The 23298-nt window shown below is 42.8% G+C and overlaps 1 protein-coding gene across 2 annotated transcripts in view; it reads right to left on the bottom strand.

The window, feature by feature from the left end:
• snphb (syntaphilin b) overlaps positions 1 to 18589 on the bottom strand; it is a 34691-nt gene extending 16102 nt beyond the window's left edge. The window contains exon 1 of one of the 2 annotated variants that reach the window (XM_021615978.2): positions 18397 to 18589. The gene's annotated coding sequence lies outside the window, so the exon portion shown is untranslated. Of the gene's footprint in view, positions 1 to 6363; positions 6521 to 18396 lie in introns of those variants that run through there. The other variant, XM_036988194.1, reaches the window with a different exon arrangement.
• Between the last annotated feature and the right edge of the window lie 4709 nt (positions 18590 to 23298).

The following is a 23298-nucleotide window of genomic DNA, read 5'->3' as shown; positions in this document are numbered from 1 at the left end:
CACTTGTTGTTGATTCTTCACAAAAAAATACAGTTTTATATCTTTATGTTTGAAGCCTGAAATGTGGCAAAAGGTCGCAAAGTTCAAGGGGGCCGAATACTTTCGCAAGGCACTGTATATTTGAATTATCTGTTGCACTAAGCATTGCTCTAACAAGGTCCTTCTATCACATGTTAATTACGTGGCATTCAATAGAGAACTACAAATCGCTATTTCATCCATTCATGTGTTGTGTAAATAAGAGTAGCCCTATAAAAGTAAAGCTGATATGAAAACAACAGACAAAGAACAATCAAAGACCGTAGAAACAAAGGAAGAAATGAATCAGTGCCACCCAGAAGGAAGACACACCTGTGTCCATGATGGCTTCCCTGTTAATGGCTGTCACTAAGCAACATCAAACCCTCTGGGGCAATCAAGGCCTTCTGATGTGGAAAACATGATTAAATATGGAACACACACACACACACACACACACACAAAAAAAATAATAGAGCAAAGATAACAATAGGAACTCTGTGGAATGTTGGAAAAGCCTTTCCTATCTTCTTCCTCTCTGATACAGCCTAGACCTATCCCTGGTCTGACGGGAGCAGGTAGACTGGGAGGGAGGCAGAGGCAATACTTCCTACTACAGATGTCGGATATTAATTGTCCTGCAATGCAGGAAATTAAAAACGTGTGTACTTGAGTTTTCAAAAAAGGCTTCTGAAGTTTGTAATTTCCACTTTGAAATTTCAGACTTGATTTTCCCTTACATTTTTCATACCAACCCCCCCAAAAAATGTCCATTAATTATAATCCACATAATAATTGACATTTCCTGTTGCTGCAGGATTATTTTCCTGCTGTAGCAAACTGGCTCAAACTAAAATCCTACACTATTTGACCAAAAGTATGTGGACACCTTCTTTTCGATCATCTCATTCCAAAATCATGGGCATTAATATGGACTTGGTCTCCGTTTTGCTGCTATAAAAGCCCACTCTTCTGGCTTTCCACTACATGTTGGAACATTCATTTATATCCAATAGTTCCTCCTGGCTGTATGTAATAAGACTTTAGATTTCCTGGGGTAACAGTGTAAAAAATAATACATAAAAATAAATAAAAATACTGCATAGTTTCCTAAGAATGCGAAGCGAGGCGGCCATCTCTGTCGGTGCCGGACAATGCCCCCATGCATGCTTTGTCATGCTGAAACAGGACAGGGCCTACCCCAATCTGTTGCTACAAAGTTGGTAGCACAGTATCGTCTACAATGTCATTGCACAATGTAGCGTTAAGATTTCCCGTCACTGGAACTGAGGGGCCTAGATCGAAAAAGAAAAACAGCCCCTGACCATTATTCCTCCTCTACCAAACTTTACAGTTGCCACTATGCATTTGGGCAGGTAATGTTCTCCTGGCATCCGCCAACCCAGATTCGTCCATTGGACTGCCAGATGGTGAAGCGTGATTCATCACTCCAGAGAATGCGTTTCCACTGCTCCAGAGTACAATGGCGGCCAGCTTTACACCACTCCAGCTGAAGCTGTGCGTTGCGCATGGTAATCTTAGGCTTGTGTGCGGCTGCTTGGCCATGGAAACCCATTTCATTAAGCTCCTGACGAACAGTTGTTGTGCTGACGTTGCTTTCAGAGGCAGTTTGTGACTCGGTAGTGAGGGTTGCAACAAACAGACTATTTTTACGTGCTTCAGCACTCTGCGGTTACGTTCTGTGAGCTTGTGTGGCCTACCTCTTCGTGACTGAGCCATTGTTGCTCCTACACGTTTCCACTTCACAACAACAGCACTCACAGTTGACCAGGGTAGCTCTAGCAGGGCAAACCTTTGACAAACTGACTTGTTGGAAAGATGGCGTCCTATGGTGGTGCCACACAATGGTCTGCTGAACGCAAACTTGAGCGTTGTAAACATTCTGTACAACTTCCGGTGTGCGTTTACTGTGAACACTGAGGCTGTACCCGCTTTAAGTTCGTTTTAGCAGTTGGCTACTGTGGCTATTTGATCATAATGTAGGCCTACCAGATTGGCATACCATAAAAAACAATGGAGAAAATGCATCCCATAACATTTTAACATGGAAATAGCTGTTCTATTGTCCAGCCTACAGTAGCAGCCAATGTGTGGTGTTCAATTGAGGCCTACATTCCATGAGACTTTTGTAAAAAAAACATGCAGGGCTTGACATTAACCTGTTCATCCACTTGTCCTTCAGACAAGGAGGTGACTGGAAATGTTGTTGTGTTGTTTGATTCAAGAAACCACTCTACAAAATAAAATGCATCATTATTCCTATACCATTACAACAGAGAAGCAGAAAAATTATGCTACCCTCTGCCTATTGGTCACTTAGACAGGCTTGAATAAGCTCAAAATACAACACTGCCACTTTAAAGACAAAAAAAGCTCTTTACCTGACTCACTTTTCAAAGATATCTAGAAATACACACGTTTTGGGCCCTTGTAAGAAGCAATCACTCCCCTATTGCTGACTACAAATTGTCTATAACTGGGCTAATAACTCACTAGCAAAGGATATGAACAAATGTGCACGTCGCTACGTGTAGCTCTAGCTTTGATCTCAAAACAAGCGCATCTCCTCACGACCGCTCATGCTGTAAACACAGTCCAGTTCAAAGTGAATGACACAGATCCATATATGGCAATGGTCTAGTTGCATATACAGTAGGCCTACTTCAGCTCTGATTGGTTATGGCGCACTGGTCTGTGTAGAGTACGGGTCTGAGTCGTGCCTGTCAATGCAATAGAATCCTAATCCGATGCGTTCTGCCTTTAACAAAATCTCTTGTATAGTTAGTTTTGCATACTAAGTCTGGCATTGTTTGCTTTGTTTCAGTATTTTACATTGAAAGTGACTAATATTGTGTTGATTCGATCATAATTTCCACAGTAAAGGGAAATGTTGATTGAGTTCTAAAGAGATCTCTAAATTGAGTGAAATTCAATCTCGTGCTTCTCTGCGCGAGCTGATATTTCTTCTGCATGGCAGTCCAGCACGTGCAGTTTAGAGGGAACATTGGTGCCACGTTTAAAGTCACTGAGCTCTTCAGCAAGGCTATTCTACTGCCAATGTTTGTCTGTGGAGATTGCATGTGTAACGATCGTGTCCTCCTCGGATGAGGAATAGGAAGGATTAGACCAAAACGCAGCGTGGTAAGTGTCCATGTTAATTTTAACAAATAAACTGAACACTAAAATAACCAAAAAACAACAAAGAGAGAGAGTGAACGAAACAAAACAGTTCTGTAAGGTGAAGACACACAAAACAGAAAACAACTACCCACAACCTATAGTGGGAAAACAGGCTGACTAAGTATGGTTCTCAATCAGACAACGATTGACAGCTGCCTCTGATTGGGAACCATACCAGGCCAAACACACAGAACAAAACATAGAATGCCCACCCCAACTCACACCCTGACCAATCTAAAATAGAGACATAAAAAAAGGAACTAAGGTCAGGACATGACAGCATGACTGTGCGCTCAATTTTATTCACCTGTCAGCAACGGGTGTGGCTGAAACAGCCGAAACCACTAATTTGAAGGGGTGTCCACATACTATATATATTTTTAAAAGTGTATATCTGTGTGTACATCACAAGGCTTTCATACATGATTTATTAAGCCCTGTTATATAACACCATCCTCAGCCAAAAGTACGGGCAGCATCAGACAGGTACAGCAGCTCGCAAGCAGCTTCAAAGCTGATGAGAGAGACAATGACGTACCGCAATTTCATGAGGTCCCCCTGCAAGATACCATTAGGTCCCCCCAATTATTCTACATATTTTTCCATGGGGCAAAGATAAAATATTGCCGTTTTAAAGATAATTCCTGTAATTCTAAACATTTTGCCATGGCTTATGATGTGTTCATATGCTATCCGGGGGGACAAAGACATGTGGACAGAGGCATGTGGACAGAGGGGGACAGAGACATGTGGACAGAGGGGGAAGAGAGGGAGAAAGGGAGGGCAGATATGGAGTGTGAGCGAGAGAGGAAGCTACACAGAGAAGTAGGGAAAACCTTAATCTACCATCAAGCCTCATATGCTTATCTATCCTTCTCATGTCTAGCATCTGTAGTGACCGCCTGTATAAATTTGCACCTTTGTGGGAGTCACAGTAAAAGCTCTTTACATCCTTGATGGAATCTAACACCTTGGACACGCACACACCCCATGGTTATGTATATCACGCACACACCGGTACAGTCGCACATGCACACACTGTCACACCTCAGCATGGTCTCTCGCTCATCCACACGCTCACACACCGGAAACAGAATGTCCCTGCTCTCTCAAGGAAAGGTGACCTTGACTAATCTCATATACACCCAGGAATTCCATGTACAGGACACTGTAGCACGTGTTAAAGGAAGAAAGATACGAGAGTGTGTCTTTCCTGCGTCACTCACTAGTATGTATGTTGCTGTACGTCAAGTGAGAGTCTGAGAAGTGTGTTAAAAGTGTATACTGCTGAGCATACAAACATGCGTATATTAATGTGTTTGAACAAGAAACAGTGAAAATCTCTGGGATTCTGACTCACAGTCAGAAATATTTCAAAACATGCATCCTGTTTGAGTACCACTGTTAATATTTTCAAGCATGGTGGTGGCTGCATCATATTATGGGTATGCTTGTAATTGTTAAGGACTGGGGAGTTTTTCCAGGATAAATAATAAATGTAATGGAGGAAAGCATAGACAAAATCCTAGAGGAAAACCTGGTTCAGTCTGCTTTCCGCCAGACACTGGGAGATGAATTCACCTTTCAGCAGGACAATAACATAAAACACAAGACCAAATCTACACTGCAGTTGCTTAACAAGACAACATTGAATGTTCCTGAGTGGCCGAGTTACAGTTCAGACTTAAATCTACTTGGAAATCTATGGCAATGACCTGAAAATGTTCGTCTAGCAATGATCAACAACCAATTTGACAGAGCTTGAAGAATTTTGAAATAAATGTAAATGTAGCACAATCCAGGTGTGCAAAGCTCTTAGAGACTTACCCAGAAAGACTGCTGTAATCAGCTGTAATCACTGTCAAAGGTGAATACTTATGTAAATTGGATATTTCTGGATTTCACTTTCAATACATTTGCTAACATTTCTAAAAACATATGTTCACTTATGTGGTATTGTGTGTAGATGGGTCAGAAAAAAAATATATTGAATCCATGTTGAATGTAGTCTAACACAACAAAATGTGAAATAAGTCAAGGGGTATGAATACTTTGACGGCAATGTATATTGTAACAGTATGTACAGTATCCAAGGCCCTAGATGTCCTCCCATTCCCCATGAACAACACAGTGGAATAATTATCCACCGAGTTAGTTAAATAATAGATATATGAGTCGGTTTGCAGCAGCTTATGACTCACACTCTCTTATCAGGCCACCCCGCTCAGTTAGAAGCTAGGGAAATGGCCCCATGCACTCACAGCCTCAGCCCAGAACTCATAATGCGACAAATACTAACATTATTATCACACTGACAAAATTGATAAATGTGTGAGAGGATAGTATACTCCTAACCAAATTATCAAAACAACTTTAAGAAGGACCCCCATCTCTTCTACAATCCTACAGGCAAGGTTCAGCACCGACAATATGACTGCACAGGACACAACAGCTCCAATGCAGAACTTGTAACTGGTTCCAGGTATGCCCAATGAAAAACATACTTTTTTTCTCCATAAATTCTGCTCCAAAAAGGTCAACAAATACTAAAAATTATGATTTCTTGACTAAATATTAAAATGAACATTATTTAAGAACATTTCGTTTTTGGTTTACATCATAACCACCAAAAGGCAACGATCTCCTCTATAGAAATACAAACACGTGTTCAGTTTACCTTCTTAGGTACAACTTAAACATGTGTCTAAGGCAGTGGATAAGAATGCAGAAGTGTTTGTGTTGAAGCGCCACAAGCACACTAATAAACAAGGAGGGCTGAATGAATGAAACTTAGTCTCAAAGTAAATCTGAAACTACAACGTCGACAACTTCACAAACTATGCAGCTGAAATGTAGTAAGATGCAGTTTGTAATATCACCACTAGATATCAGCGTCTGTATTTCACTGTGTTATTTTTGCACCAAGGATGGGTCAGTGTTTACTTTCGCGCCCGTCCAGTATTCGCACAAAAGTAGCACAGATTGCTAGCTCGCTAGCTAGCCTAACTATCTTACTGGCTAGCTAGTCAGATAACGTTAACTAAGTAAGCATATGATCAGGACAGGGCTGCTTGCTTGCTGAAGTGTACTTTTGATGATTTACTTGTTCAAATATGCTGTCGCCGGCTGTGTCTAGCTACTCACCGTCAAACCACCATGTCCACTCTCTCACGCCGTGTAATATCGCCACTGAATGATGTTCAATGAGCAGCTCGTAGATCGCCCTACTCAGGCAATCGTTGAAGGATCTATGAGGATCTATGAGGCTTCTTTCACAGGATGGGTCCACAGGCAAAGGCTGTGCCATCTAGAGGAGGACAAAGGTAACAAATAGATATTGTACTAGGCCTAGGGGCCTGAAAGGGTCACAGAGGCATCTATAATTACCTCACTACTGGCAATATCATCTGTACCATTATCATAGTCATTAACCATTCATAACCAGGCCAAAGTCCAAATTTCGGCACCACAACTGCGACAACAATGCTTTATCTGTGAAATAAAATATTTCAGTGAGAGGCTAATACCAGACGATAATATCGGTCAACCGATTTATCGGTCGGCCTCTAGACAGGACAACATTTCATTACCAAGAATCTCAAAATCCTGCCTAGTCACTGCACTGCAGAGCAGCTTACAGCAGCAGAGCTCTGTCCATTTAATCAATCAGTCCAACTATCCACATAATCCTGCGAAAGAGGCCAAACAGTGTAGCGAGAGAAGGAGAGGGAAGGAGGGATCCAGAAGCAGAGCACTGCATCTGACACAACACTGAGCAGTGAGGATCTGTGAGGCTTCTTTCACAGGATGGGTCCACAGGCGAAGGCTGTGCCATCTAGAGGAGGACAAAGGTAACAAATAGATATTGTCCTAGGCCTAGGGGCCTGAAAGGGTCACAGAGGCATCTATAAATACCTCACTAATGATAATATCAGCAGTACCATTATCATAGCCATTAACCATTCATAAGCAGGCCAAAGGCCTAGTTTTGGGACAACCACAACTGCGACAACATCACCGTCATCAAAATCATTATCGTCATTATGTCCTTTCATGTCAGAAAACTGCAGCATCATCTGCACCGTCCCAGGCAGTGGAGGTGTCCTTAAAAGAGGGCCTTTACCCGGGAGTATGAGGGGAGGAGAGGTTGAGGAGAGGTTGCTGGACTAACATCTGGATATGTCAGGAGCCAGCACCCGTCTCACTCCCCTCCTGAGATGCATCAAGAGCACCTCCACTTTAGCTACCCGACGAGCTAAAGACCTTCTTCGCCGTCTTTGTGGAAAACAGAGCCGCCGACATGGGCGCCCGAGGCTCATGACTGTGCACTCTCGTTCTCCGTAGCCAACCTAAGATAGAGTATTAACCCTCGCAAGGCTGCCGGCCCAGATGGCATCCCAAGCTGTGTCCTCAGAGAATGTGCAGACCAGCTGGCTGGAGTGTTTAGGGACATATTCAATCTCTCCATATCCCAGTCTGTTGTCCCCACTTGCTTCAAGATGTCCACCACTCTTCCTGGGCCCAAGAAAGCGAAGGGAACTGAACTAAATGACTATCGCCCCATAGCACCTACTTCTGTCATCATGAAACGCTTTAAGAGGCTAGTTAAAGACCATATCACCTCTACCTTACCTGACAGCCTATTCACATATCGCCCCAACAGATTCTAGGATGACGCAATCGCAATTGCAATGCACACTGCCCTATCCCACCTACGTAAGAATGCTGTTCATCGACTACAGCTCAGCCTTCAACACCATAGTGCCCTTCAAGCTCATCACTAAGTTCAGGGCCCTGGGTCTGAACCCCTCACCTGTGCAACGAGATCCTGGACTTCCTAACGGGCTGACCTCAAGTGGTGAATGTAGGCAACAACACCTCCGCCACACTGATCCTCAACAAGGGTGCGTGCTCAGCCCTGTCCAGTACTCCCTGTTCACCCATGACTGCGGGACCACCCACTTCTCCAAATTCCAACTCAATCATCAAGGTTGCTGACGTCACAACAGAGATAGGCCTGATTACCAACAACTACGAGACAGCCTACAAGTTAAGTTGTTCGTTTCACGTCGACAATTAAAGTGAAATACCCTTTTTGCAAGCTGAAAAACCCAACAATGCAGTAATCAATATCAATGTAGTACTAAAATAAGACATAAGCTAGAACAAAAACACACAAGAAATACAAATAAGAAGAACATGAGAAGTAAGTAAGCTATATACAGAATCAGTTCCAATATCATATTTACAATGTGCAGGGATACTGGAGTGATGGAGGTAGATATGTATAGGGGTAAGGTGACTAGGTACCAGGGTATATGATACAGAGAGTAGCAGTAGTGTATATGATGATTGTATGCGAGTGTGCGTGTGTAGAGTCAGTATAAATGTGTGTGCATGTTAAGTGTGTATGAACAAATGAAGTGAGTGAGTGAGTGTGTGTGTGTGTGTGTGTGTGTGTGTGTGTGTGTGTGTGTGTGTGTGTTGGAGTGTCAGTGTGTGTAAGTGTGTGGAGTCCTGTGAGTGTGTGTGTGTGTGTGTTGGAGTGTCAGTGTGTGGAGTCCTGTGAGTGTGCATTGAGACAGTGCAAAAACAAAAATACAATACAATACAATACAGGGAGGAGGTGAGAGCCGTGGTGGACTGGTGCCAGGAAAATAGCCTCTCCCTTAACATCAACCAAAAGAAGAAGCTGATCGTGGACTACAGGAGACAGCAGAGAGAACATGCCCCCATCCACATTGACGGGACTGCGGTGGAGAGGGTCAAAAGCTTCAAGCCGTTTGGCATGCACATCACTGACAACCTGAAATAGTCCCACAGCGCCTCTTAGACCTCCGGAGGCTCAAGAAATTTGTCTCGGCTCCTAAGAACCTCACAAATGTCTACAGATGCAATATCGAGCGCATCCTGTTGATACGGCAATTGCACCGTCTGCAACCGCAGGGCTCTCCAGAGGGTAGTGTGGTCAGTCTAACACATCAACAGGGGCACACTGCCCGCACTCCAAGACTTCTACAGCACCCGGTGTCACAGGAAGTTCAAGAAGATCATCAAGGACCTCATCCACCCAAGCCACGGTCTGTTCACCCCGCTACCATCTTGAAGGCGGAGACAGTACAGGTGCATCAAAGCTGAGAAACAGCTTCTATCTCCAGGCCATCAGACTGTTAAACAGTCAACACTAACCAGCCTCTGCCCAGTACCCTGCTCTAAACCTTAGTCACTGTTACTATCAAATCAAATCAAATCAAATTTTATTTGTCACATACACATGGTTAGCAGATGTTAATGCGAGTGTAGCGAAATGCTTGTGCTTCTAGTTCCGACAATGCAGTAATAACAAGTAATCTAACTAACAATTCCAAAACTACTGTCTTGTACACAGTGTAAGGGGATAAAGAATATGTACATAAGGATATATGAATGAGTGATGGTACAGAGCAGCATAGGCAAGATACAGTAGATGGTATCGGGTACAGTATGTACAAATGAGATGAGTATGTAAACAAAGTGGCATAGTATAGTATAAAGTGGCTAGTGATACATGTATTACATAAGGATACCATCGATGATATAGAGTACAGTATATACGTATGCATATGAGATGAATAATGTAGGGTAAGTAACATTTATATAAGGTAGCATTGTTTAAAGTGGCTAGTGATATATTTACATCATTTCCCATCAATTCCCATTATTAAAGTGGCTGGAGTTGAGTCAGTGTCAGTGTGTTGGCAGCAGCCACTCAGTGTTAGTGGTGGCTGTTTAACAGTCTGATGGCCTTGAGATAGAAGCTGTTTTTCAGTCTCTCGGTCCCAGCTTTGATGCACCTGTACTGACCTCGCCTTCTGGATGATAGCGGGGTGAACAGGCAGTGGCTCGGGTGGTTGATGTCCTTGATGATCTTTATGGCCTTCCTGTGACATCGGGTGGTGTAGGTGTCCTGGAGGGCAGGTAGTTTGCCCCCGGTGATGCGTTGTGCAGACCTCACTACCCTCTGGAGAGCCTTACGGTTGAGGGCGGTGCAGTTGCCATACCAGGCGGTGATACAGCCCGCCAGGATGCTCTCGATTGTGCATCTGTAGAAGTTTGTGAGTGCTTTTGGTGACAAGCCGAATTTCTTCAGCCTCCTGAGGTTGAAGAGGCGCTGCTGCGCCTTCTTCACGATGCTGTCTGTGTGAGTGGACCAATTCAGTTTGTCTGTGATGTGTATGCCGAGGAACTTAAAACTTGCTACCCTCTCCACTACTGTTCCATCGATGTGGATAGGGGGGTGTTCCCTCTGCTGTTTCCTGAAGTCCACAATCATCTCCTTAGTTTTGTTGACGTTGAGTGTGAGGTTGTTTTCCTGACACCACACTCCGAGGAACCTCACCTCCTCCCTGTAGGCCGTCTCATCGTTGTTGGTAATCAAGCCTACCACTGTTGTGTCGTCCGCAAACTTGATGATTGAGTTGGAGGCGTGCGTGGCCACGCAGTCGTGGGTGAACAGGGAGTACAGGAGAGGGCTCAGAACGCAACCTTGTGAGGCCCCAGTGTTGAGGATCAGCGGGGAGGAGATGTTGTTGCCTACCCTCACCACCTGGGGGCGGCCCGTCAGGAAGTCCAGTACCCAGTTGCACAGGGCGGGGTCGAGACCCAGGGTCTCGAGCTTGATGACGAGCTTGGAGGGTACTATGGTGTTGAATGCCGAGCTGTAGTCGATGAACAGCATTCTCACATAGGTATTCCTCTTGTCCAGATGGGTTAGGGCAGTGTGCAGTGTGGTTGAGATTGCATCGTCTGTGGACCTATTTGGGCGGTAAGCAAATTGGAGTGGGTCTAGGGTGTCAGGTAGGGTGGAGGTGATATGGTCCTTGACTAGTCTCTCAAAGCACTTCATGATGATGGATGTGAGTGCTACGGGGCGGTAGTCATTTAGCTCAGTTACCTTAGCTTTCTTGGGAACAGGAACAATGGTGGCCCTCTTGAAGCATGTGGGAACAGCAGACTGGTATAGGGATTGATTGAATATGTCCGTAAACACACCGGCCAGCTGGTCTGCGCATGCTCTGAGGGCGCGGCTGGGGATGCCATCTGGGCCTGCAGCCTTGCGAGGGTTAACACGTTTAAATGTCTTACTCACCTCGGCTGCAGTGAAGGAGAGACCGCATGTTTTCGTTGCAGGCCGTGTCAGTGGCACTGTATTGTCCTCAAAGCGGGCAAAAAAGTTATTTAGTCTGCCTGGGAGCAAGACATCCTGGTCCGTGACTGGGCTGGGTTTCTTCCTGAAGTCCGTGATTGACTGTAGACCCTGCCACATGCCTCTTGTGTCTGAGCCGTTGAATTGAGATTCTACTTTGTCTCTGTACTGGCGCTTAGCTTGTTTGATAGCCTTGCGGAGGGAATAGCTGCACTGTTTGTATTCGGTCATGTTACCAGACACCTTGCCCTGATTAAAAGCAGTGGTTCGCGCTTTCAGTTTCACACGAATGCTGCCATCAATCCACGGTTTCTGGTTAGGGAATGTTTTAATCGTTGCTATGGGAACGACATCTTCAACGCACGTTCTAATGAACTCGCACACCGAATCAGCGTATTCGTCAATGTTGTTATCTGACGCAATACGAAACATCTCCCAGTCCACGTGATGGAAGCTAGCCAGCTACCACTCGGTACTCTACCCTGCAACTTAGAGACTGCTTCCCTAAGTACATAGAGTCATTGAACACTGGTCATTGAACACTGGTCAAGTGTTTGCATACTGTTTCACCCATTTTATATGTAGACAGTGCATTTGGAATATACAGACTCCTTCACTTTTTGTTATGTTACAGCCTTATTCTAAAATGTTATATTTTGTATCCCCTCATCAGATACCCCAGGTTTTTAGAAATGTCAACAACAAAAAACGTATTTACATAACTATTCAGACCCTTCAAATTGAGACTTGAAATGGAGCCCAGGTGTATCCTGTTTCCATTGATTATCCTTGAGATGTTTCTTCAACTGTGTGGAGAGATGTTTCTCCTTCCCACAGGACAACGACCCTAAGCACACAGCCAAAGACAATGCAAAAGTGGCTTCGGGACAAGTCTCAGAATGTCCTTGAGTGGCCCCGGCCAGAGCCCGGACTTGAACCCGATTGAACATCTTTGGAGAAACCTGAAAATGTGCATCGACGCTCCCCATCCAACCTGACAGAGCTTGAGAGGATCTGCAGAGAAGAATGGGAGAAACTCCCCAAATACAGGTGTGCCAAGCTTGTAGCGTCATACCCAATAAGAATCGAGGCTGTAATCGCTGCCAAAGGTGCTTCAACAAAGTACTGAGTAAAGGGTCTGAATACTTATGTAAATGTGATATTTCAGTTTTGGATAACATTTCTAAAACCCTGTTATTGCTATGTCATTATGGGGTATTGTGTGTACATTGATGAGGGGAAAAACGTACCAAAATGTGTAAAACTTCTAGGGGTCTGAATACTTTTCGAATGCACTGTCTTCTAGTAATGGCTCATCCAATATAACTTTTTTTTTTAAAAACATTTTCTGGATTATTACTGCACTGTTGGAGCTGTAAACACAAGCATTTGGTTGCAACTGCAATAACATCTGCAAATCGGTGTACTCAACCAATAAACAGTCATTTTGATTTGACAAAGATCATAATAACAAATGCAGCCACATGCAATATTTAACTGTGTTGCCATCTTTGTAAAGATGTTCAGGAATTAGCATGTTCTTAGTTTACATTGTTCTATTTCCAAATGTATAAATATACTTCAAATATACCTCCCCCTTGAATTATGGTTTTAGTAAGCAGGCTATGTAACAATGTATACCTACACTGTAATTACATTATATGCCTATTTAACATCCATATGTGTTTATTTCATTTCTTTACGTAGGTTGTGTTTTGAAATCACCCAAAAGACTTTGGTTTGGAGAAGGAAATTCCAACAATTGGACAGAGGAGAAGATCCTAAGCAGATGAGTCACAGCCAACATTTGTATTGCAAACCATGATTTGCTCTAATCTATAGGGTCCAGGCTTAGTCCTTCAATTTGAATGCTCTCAAGAAAGGTCATGAAAACCAGTAACAGCAGCATTCTACCCCTAACTGACCAGAGATACTTTTCCATGAGAAGTCTGATCTTATCAGGACTTCTAGAAACCCTGCTGATCCAAAAAGACAGGTTCACAGGAAAAGTAACAAATCTGGAATACTGTGAAATACTGTGAAATAAGTGATAATAGTAGCGATCAGCTGTTCAGCACCATGGACAGCTATAGGATCAGAATTCCGGAGTTCAAGCACATGGACTGTGGACAGCGACTGACTCACAGGAGTAATGACAAAGTAGGCTTATCCAGGAGGGAAGAAGTCTGGTAGGGAAGGCTCCCCTAACTAGAAACTCTGTTTGCTAGCCCATTTCAGACATATTAACTTTTATCAAACTTTAGAATTGTAAATATTAGAGAAAAATTGACTTCTTCATTATTTATTTGGAATCTGGATCCACAAATGCAGAACATCCAGATACTATGAGTGTGGTTCAGTGGTTAGAGTAGTACAGTATATGACAGAGGGTCACCGGCGCAGATGACATCATTTTGCCCTTCAGCATGTTTGCATTATAGTTGGATATCATTGCATGCAAATCCCCACTGAAACAAAGACCAAAGAATCCATCATATAATGATTATGAAGTCAACCATCTGTCAGTAATTTGGACTGCTATAATTTAGCATGAAATGTCATCCCCTTTCCTGGAGTTGAATCAAATCACATTTTATTTGTCACATGCAGGTGTAGACCTTATCGTGAAATGCTTACTTACAAGCCCAAAAAGGTAGTTCAAGAAATAGAGTTAAGAAAATATTTACTAAATAAACTAAAGTAAAAAATGAAATAAAAACAAATAAAAACTAAATAACAATAACAAGGCTATATACAGGGGGTACCGGTACCGAGTGAATGTGCAGGTTAGGTTAGTCGAGGTAATTTGTACATGTAGGTAGGGGTAAAGTGTCTATGCATAGAAAAAAACAGCGAGTAGCAGCAGTGTAAAAACAAAGGGGGTAGGGAGGGGTCAATGTAAATAGTCCAGGTGGCCATTTGATTAATTGTTCAACAAGTCTTATGGCTTGTGGGTAGAAGCTGTTAAAGAGCCTTTTGGACCTAGACATGGCGCTCCGGTACCGCTTGCCAGGCATTAGCCGAGAGAATAGTCTATTACTTGTTTGGTCTTCCTCTGACACCGCCTAGTAAATAGGCCCTGGATGGTAGGAAGCTTGACCCCAGTGATGTACGGGGCCGTACGCACTACCCTCTGTAGCGCCTTACGGTCAGATGCCGAGCAGTTTCCATACCAGGTGGTGATGCAACTGGTCAGGATGCTCTCGATGGTGCACCTGTAGAAATTTTTGAGGATCTGGGGACCCATGCCAAATCTTTTCAGTCTCAGAAGGGGGAAAAAGTGTTGTTGTGCCCTCTTCACAACTGTCTTGGTGAGTCACTGCAGTATTTGTGCTAAATGCTGTTATTATAGTCAGCAGTTTCCAGGCGAATGCTAGGAGCACATTGTGAAAATAAGACCTGTGGGGAAAAAAACTGCATGTGGACTAGCAAAGGGGCTTATGGGTCTAGAAGGAGCAGGGTTGTAGTGCTGCCGGATGGTTGTGCAGCGGCGCTCCCTCACTTTTTACATTTGAGTATACGCAGAGCTGGTAAAACTATTTCCGGAAAATTAATTCTGATGAATTCTAAATAAATTATATTTAGTTACCACAAAAATTCCATTACGAGCGATAGAATGACAACCCAAATAAATATGTATAGCAGCCTAGAGGTAGGTAAATGGTGGTTTCTTCCCTGTCTTCTCTCTGGTGGTGGTGGAAATGATGAAGAACTATAGGCTGCGTGTGTGAACTGCGGAGGCCCGTCGGCCAAATCCGAACGTTGATTAAAAAAAATCTACTGCTCAGGAGAGTGTGAGGGAGTTCAGCGACATTATCATCACACCAACGAGATCGAGGAAACAAATTCACTGTGCGTCTGCCTTGATGTTCATAAAACTCCACGGACGTTCTCTTGCACAGTGGAACCAGAGCAATACGTGACCCCTTGGTTACGACACCATTCTACCGCGGACACCTAAACCAGAGTGGCCACCACAAAGTCCAAGGAGCCTGACCCTCACTGGACGTTGCTGTAGCCCTGTTTGGAATATTTAACCTACATTGGATATTGGTTGAGACATAGGGCCTATTCTAGTTTGGTATGTCAGGGTGGGCAATTGGAAATATGAATTAGGACAAGTTGGAGGTAATAATGTGTTTATTGAGATGCATGAATAAACCACACCAAAAGCTTGATTATTTGGCTGTTTTAAAACAAATTTCCTGCAATTCTACTTAGCTTAGCAATGATTTATGTTCACTACTTGGTCAATTGATTTGATAGCATGTTTAATCTATGTAAATCAATTATATGAATTGATATTGGAAACATCATCTTCCTCTATCTTTTTTACTACTAGACATAGAAACGTGCCATTTTCACATATGTTTATGTTGGGATGGTGCTGGAGATGAGGAATATGAAGTTAGCAGGTTTTTTAAAATGTCCCTTTAACATCACTGTGCGATCCTGGTGCTGTCCTTTTAGAACCATGAAGGGTGTTCCAATCGCTTAAAATAACACTCATCTAGATCTGTTGCCTACGCTCAATAGTCCTACTCATCACTTTATTACAAATAGAAGATTATCACTTCTCACAATGGTGCTCGTTTAGTAAAATTAGATCAAAGCTGAATCAATGTCTCGCAATATCACATAATGATTCATTTGCATTTTACATAACAGAACCGAATATAATAGCACAGCATAGCAGGCCTATTACGTTACACCAAAAACACCTCATTTCTAATGAGATTTTAAGAGGGTTAGCTGAAGCTGAGTAGTCTTTTTCTCATGCGCCAAAACTCAATATAGCACACCACGAGGCAGGATATATGCTTTGATTCAAAATTCAAGATAGGCTAATAGCTTGTTACCACCATCTGCTCTTATTTGCTCACAAAACACTAATTCCAATAAGATTGACAGTGATGACGGCCTATTTTGAAATTAGGTATGCCTAACTTGATGTTTGAGGGTATTAAAAATAAAAAATAAATATATTGAGACAATATGTGTGAGCATAGGCAGATGTTTTTATGCATATTCTATATTGATATGCTATTCAATAGGCCACATCTGTCGGTACAAACTTAGATTGAGGATATGACAACGTCATTAACATTATTTATTTAGCTCTATCTCATCTATAGGGCTCTAAGGCACTGCAGCTCAGTGCTAGAGGCATCACTACAGACCCTGGTTCGATTCTAGGCTGTATAACAACCGTCCGTGATTGCGAGTCCCATACGGCGGCGCATAATTGGCCCAGCGTCGCCCGGGTTAGGGTTTGGTCGATGCAGCCTGTCATTGTAAATAAGAATGTGTTCTTAACTCAACTTTTTAAAAACATATAAAAAGAGCACTTTACCACTGAGGAGATGAAAGGAGGAATTGGAGAGAACGATCTGCACAATGGAGACTGAGAGGAAACAGCATGCTATGACAGTGATCACCATGGAGATGGTCAATCTGCCAATTTTCCAGAACGTGAGCTGCTGTGTAACAGGCTAGATCAGGGGTGGGATTTGAATATTAGAATGTGTGTAGCTAGCGAATATAATACTGGCTTGGTCATTCGTTCACTGGGATGGTCAGCAAAATGGTCATTGCTGACCAAAATGCTGATCATACAGCTGAGGTACCTGGTCCAGTAGGCCTAACAACCTCTAGCCCCTACCCCTTTTGTATTTGCACGTCTGAATGGAAAGCATTCATTTTTCAATAAGGCAGAGGCTTGCTTTATCCAACTGAAGGCTATAGGTCAGGGGTGTCAAACATACGGCCTGCGGGCCAGAGCCGACCCATGAGGGGGTTCAATCCGGGCAGTGGGTGGATTGTGTAAAGAAATGATAATACCAAAAATATGTTTTTACCAAAAAATTCCTTTGGGGTGGAAACAAACTCAGTATACTTTAAAATGTATCAACCAATTTTCAGTGCGGCCCCCTGAATCTAGTTGAAGACCGAAAATTAGACATGCCTGATTTAGGTGGAGCAATGGCCAGTTTGCTGACATCAGTCTGGTGACAGTCCTCTACAATCTGCAAACACTAAAGAGGAGGCGGCTAGAGAAAAAGGCTGATCTAGGTGTTGTTGTGGGACCAGGCAATGTGGGGTGCATGTGCTCTCAATTGGGCAGAACCGGGCCTTTGAAACCCATAGGCAAAGACCGTAAATACACACTTAGGCCTATATCTATAATGCAAAGCTGAACCACTGCAGATTCCTGGAAAAACAACATATATTTCTAGAGGACATTTGGAGAGAGTGTGAGTAGGGTATGCTACCTACAATCTAAAATCCCCAGTAACCAACAAACACAAAGTCAAGAGCTCTTTTACAAGACAGATGGTTATATTTCTGACATATGCCGTCAGATTGACTGTTTTACTGAAAATAGCAAACTGCTGCAAGGTCGAATTGCATGCCAGAAGACCAGTCACGATATAGGGTACCAACATGGCAGGTGTTTGTTTGGTTTGAGACTATTGTGCATTTTCCCAACGCTTAATGAACCCGCCCTCCATATGCGTCATCTCTATCAAAAGCTTACCAAATACATTGCGGCAATAGCCTAATAATGTATCAAGCCAATTCGCAAAAAATCGACGTGTAATTTGTAATGGTTGTGATCACCTGGCCAAAGAATAGCCTACCGCTACCGCGAACGTATACCGAAAGATGACATTATACACAAACATCTGCGGTGCACCCTTGGAACAGCAGGCTCCTGCTGGACAGCGACACACACACACAAACATCAACAACAACCATCATCATCATCATGACATCTGATATGTGCTATATGTGCGTGCGTAACTCTTTATAAACAAAATCATATTTTAGGTTTCGCTACATCTTGCAGCTCCCCCTGCATGTCTCAATTTCTAGAATACTCCATTCTTACTTATTCACAGTGGCTCATGTTGAGCATCCTTTGCAAAATTACAGTTAAGCCAAATGACATTAGGCTACAACGTCTTGAATCTAAAAAGATTGAGGTTTACCTGTTTCCCCCTTCCGTATTTATTTTACAGTTCCATCGTTACACCGGAGATACCGCCTCCTTTCTTGATTACACCGCGATTCCAGTCTCTGGTTAGGACTCCGCCAGAGCGGTGTGCCTTTGCTCGCGTGCACGGGGCTGGTCTGAGATGCATGAGATCCGTTTGAGAGCAGCGGCGTGAGGAAAGACAAGCACATTGATGAAAGCTGATGCGTGGTGCTACTTTGGTTCTTAAAGGGAAACACCAATCTTCAAAAAGACAAATAGTGAATCATTCGTGGATTCATGTGTTTGCACTTGATGCAGTTCTTATTAGTTATGGTCTGGATTCGAATGAACAATCTGTTCACGAGCCTGCATGTCTTTTCACCCCCCCCCCCCCCCCCCCCACACACACACACAAACTGAGACCACCTTGTTTTCTAGTAGTGAATTCAAGTAGTGAATTCAATAAAGTATAATATTTTGCTACAGAAGTCTGAAAATGTTACATTGCCTTACTGTCTCCCCTGGGAGCACTTCTGTTACAGTGTGTGTGTGTGTGCGTGATATTTAGCAGTCTCGGCCATGTACACAGGCTTCCAGTGTGTGGCCTCCAGATTACAGGCCTGACAAAAACTATGGCAAAGCAGTCGTCTAGGTACTGCGGTTTCAGTTGTCATGGGCAGCCTAGCTGTTTGGAGATGGAGATGCTTTCTGTACCCTTTGAGTGCCATTCACACAGGGAACTTTGAAATGTGCTTGGATCCTTTTTTTTGTACATTTGATTGGTGGATTCAAATAAAGTATTGAATTTGTGATCCAAGTATCCTCTAATAAATGTGCACTAAATGCTCTCAAACCTCTTTCTTTGACCCCCAGAATGTCACATTTAGATTACACAGTATACTGTGTTGTATCTATAAATGTTAAATATATTTAAATTTATCAAGCTTTCATGTGGGCTCCATTTATGTTCTGTAAAATCATAATATCAGGATTGAGGGTAAAATCATTTAATCCAAATGAGCAGCATGACAGTGCTTGTTCACAATAGCTTTGGTTGATGAATAAGACAGTAATCTACGCTTTAAATTCCTTTCACCTTGTATTCTTACATTTCAGTAGTAATTTCCAGAATGCACCCCATATCAACTAAGTATTAGTTTTTTCCAACCGCTTACATGAGTTTTCAAAACCGTCTCCTTTTTTTCAAAACTCTACACACAATTCCCCAAACTGCACACACAAAATGCAAAATGCCTCACATCTCCTTCAAAATGTAACACTGCATTCAAAATGCCATAAACACATGTCAGAATGAAGCATTTGCATCAAATGGCGAACACTGCTTTCATAATAGCACGTTTTTGGACATACCATGTAAACAGTTGTTCTAAATCTAAAGCTCTTTGGTCTTACATAGGCTTATATCTACATTTCAATACAATGTTCTACAGTGAAAGTAATCTGCTGAGAGGGGTAACAAGTACACTGTAAACACCAATGCAATGTAGAAACAGAAAATATTTATTAGGCCAAACATTACTGTTGTATACAGTAGCATGCAACAAAACCATAAACATATGTAAACCAAAAGTATATTCTTTAGAATACAGTAAAGAACACAATTGTGTGTGTGGGGTCCCGGGGGGGGCAGTCCAGGAATTGGTGGTGGGGGTGGGTGGGGGGGGGGGGGGGGGGGGGGGGTGCAGTCGCCTGTACTAAGCTAAGCTTCATCTCTTCTCCGGCCTGGGTCTGGCCACCATATTTCGTCCACATCACAAGATACGTTTTCTCTTGCCAAACATCGAGGGAAGTATCTCCTAGCATGGCGTGTCTAACCTTGGACAGAGGCAACCTCTATGTCCCCACATGGGTCATCCATTGCCTGGAGAAGCGGCATGCAGGCATAGGGTTGGCGATCATACACTTTCCAGCATCAGAATGAGAAGAATTCCTCTATGGGATTTAGAAAAGGTGAATATGGGGGTAGGTACAAAACTACAAATTGTGGATGGGTGGCAAACCAGTTTTGGACCAGAACAGCCCGGTGAAAACTAACATTGTCCCATAAAACCACAAATCTAGCAGGCTCCTGATCTGGATCAGGGACAAGCATTTGTAAATTGCATCCAGAAAAGTGTGTTATATTGTGTTGTACAGACCCAGTGTGGCATTGGGATGGAGGACCCCGTTTTGAGTGATGGCAGCACACATAGTTATACTACCCCCACGCTGTCCAGTGACATTGGTAATTACCCTCTGTCCGATTACATTTCTTCCGTGGCGCCTGGCTTTGGTGAGGTTGAAGCCAACCTCATCCACATAAATAAATTAATGGCGAATTACATGGGCATCCAGCTCCAATACTCTCAGTAACAGACAAAAGGATAAACAGATAAGTAAATATGGTATGTCTGAAGTACTGGAAGTAGTGCTGCAAACATACCTCTACAAAGTCATGTTGCATATTCTTGACTCTGTCAGAGTTTCTCTCAAATGGCACCTTGTAAAGTTGTTTCGTCACTCAGTGCTGTTGGAGGATGCGTTGTATGGTCGACAGGCTTACAGCATTGATGTTGTTAAATATGGTGTCATTATTCAAGATATGCCATCTTATCGTTCGAATCCTAATTGCATTGTTGGCCAAAACCATAATTAAAACTGCAGTCTCTTGTACATCTGTAAACAAGTGTCCTCGTCCTCCATGATGTCTTTGCCTTTCCACTCTGTACAGAATTCAAACACAGTATGTGTTCAGCATAGGAACTGTAAACAATGTACAAAAAAATGTAAATTCAATGCAGTGCAGTAAATGGATGGCTTAGAGTTACAGTATTTATGCAATACTATGCAGTCTTTTAGTCTTTTTGTTGTTGTATTTTACAGTACATTACTGTAATGCTAAAATAGTCATTAGATAGTAGCATACCTGTTCTCATTTCTGAAGGTTTGAATTATGGACGCCACTGTAAATCGACTCAAGTTGGGCTGGACTCTCAGTCCAGCCTCTCTCATGGTCAAACCGTGGTTGATCACATGATCAACTAGTGTTGCCCTAATCTCATCAGAGATGGCTCTCCTTCCTTCTCTTCCTTGCCCTTGCCCTCTTCTTCTTCTTCTTCTTCTTCGTCGTCGTCGTCCTCTTCTTCTTCTTCTTCCTCTTCCTCCTACTCCTCTTGCTCTCTGTCCATTGTTGGCACCCATTGTTCAAAACAGGTAATCTGACCTTTGACCTATTTATAGGCCTATACTACAGTCACGCAGTGATTGGTTGGTGATCAGTTAAGCTATTAGTGTTTGCACATGTGAGATGTGTGTGTGTGTGACCTGGTGAATATGTGTAGCATTTTGATTGGTCGTGTTTCGAAAAGGAAAGCAAGTCACTTCCTGTTAGATTTTTGTGTTTTAGGTAGAGAATTGTGTGTAGTGTTTTGAAAAAAGTGTTTTATGCAATTGACAACTGAGTCAAAGGCTGATAAATAGCTTATTGTTTTGGATATTTGGTGTGTAGTTTTGCACTTTGAGTGACAGGTTTCAAAAATTGTGTGACATGAAAAGATTGTGTGTAAGCAGTTGGAAAAAACTGTAAAGGCCTTCCCCTGGTACTTCTCTTTTTTCTTGACAATGCTCTCATCTAGTGGAGGTAGCAATAAACTTTCAGCAACATTGAAATTCCAAAAGCAGTGGTTCCCGAACCGTGGGGAGCGCCTACGGAGGGCGAGGGTCAAATATTAGACATGGCAAAAGGTTTAGAATTGCAAGAAAATTAGCTTTGAAACTGAAAAATGTTCTCTGTACCCATGACAAAATGTGTAGAATTGCAGGAAATAAGCTTTAAACCCACAAAATGTTCTCTCCATCAATAAGACAGGTGTGAACAGTTTGTGTCATGAACAGTGCTTGTGCCCATAGAAATACTGTAGATGTGGCGCGGGATGTTCCTCAATGCTGGAAGGGGGGCCTGAGTGAAAAAGTTTGGGAACCCCTGGGCTAAAGAGTAGTGCTGGTATTGGTATTGCCAGTATAGTGTTTTTGGGTGGGTGGGGTGGGTGGGGGTTGCTTTATGTCAACGGCCAGGCTTTGAACCCCAGTCTCCTGCATGCCACAAGACTGTGAAAGCCTGTCGTTACAGATAGTTCTATTTTTCTTTGGCGCTGGGAGTATTGCAGGGAACAAAGAGTCTGGAGCAGGGAGTAGTGGTTATTCCGATGTATTGGTTAATTGCAAACAGCTGTAAAATGTTGTGGTCCTGAACAAACCCCCGGTTTATAACCTGAAGTTCTAAGTACCAACTGCTCAACTACCAGTAGATGTCACTATATGATCATTCTCATACTCACTTCTCCATTCACAGCCAAGGCACCTGCCCTGAACATACCTGTTGACAGACACAGGGGTGTATTCATTCCACCGATTCTGTTGCAAAACATTACTTAAACGGAGTGACTTGCTGGAATTTTTCCAACAGAACTTCTGGAACTGTTTGGACTAATGATTACACCCCAGGTGTTAGTTTCCTTTGGACTGGAGTTAAAGGGGACCTGTCCTGGATTACAATGTTTTATTTCAGCTAAAATCTTTAATGTCATGCACTTGGACTATGTGCAATAGGCCTACATAGGCTGTCTGCACTAATGGGCAAACAAGTATGAGCAATTTGACAATATTTCTCCCAACCCATGTTGTCCTCTATCATTAATGCTATCTATGAAAAAAAAAGAAAGTGCAATTCTACCACTTTTCAACCTCATATTCATTATCTACATCACCATACCAGTGTCTAAATTTGTGAAAATTGCATGTTTCTATGATCTGTGGTTAAAAAAGATAAGAATAAATGTTTTCAAAATGTTTTATCATCACAGGGTAGGATTAAAAGTGATTTTCTAAACCCCCAACGAGTTTCTGGCCAGAGGGA

This window comes from Oncorhynchus mykiss, chromosome 9, assembly GCF_013265735.2.
Source record: "Oncorhynchus mykiss isolate Arlee chromosome 9, USDA_OmykA_1.1, whole genome shotgun sequence".
NCBI classification, from domain to species: Eukaryota; Metazoa; Chordata; class Actinopteri; order Salmoniformes; family Salmonidae; genus Oncorhynchus; species Oncorhynchus mykiss.
Note: the sequence above shows the minus strand (reverse complement) of the source record. Positions and strands in the feature narration are given on the sequence as shown.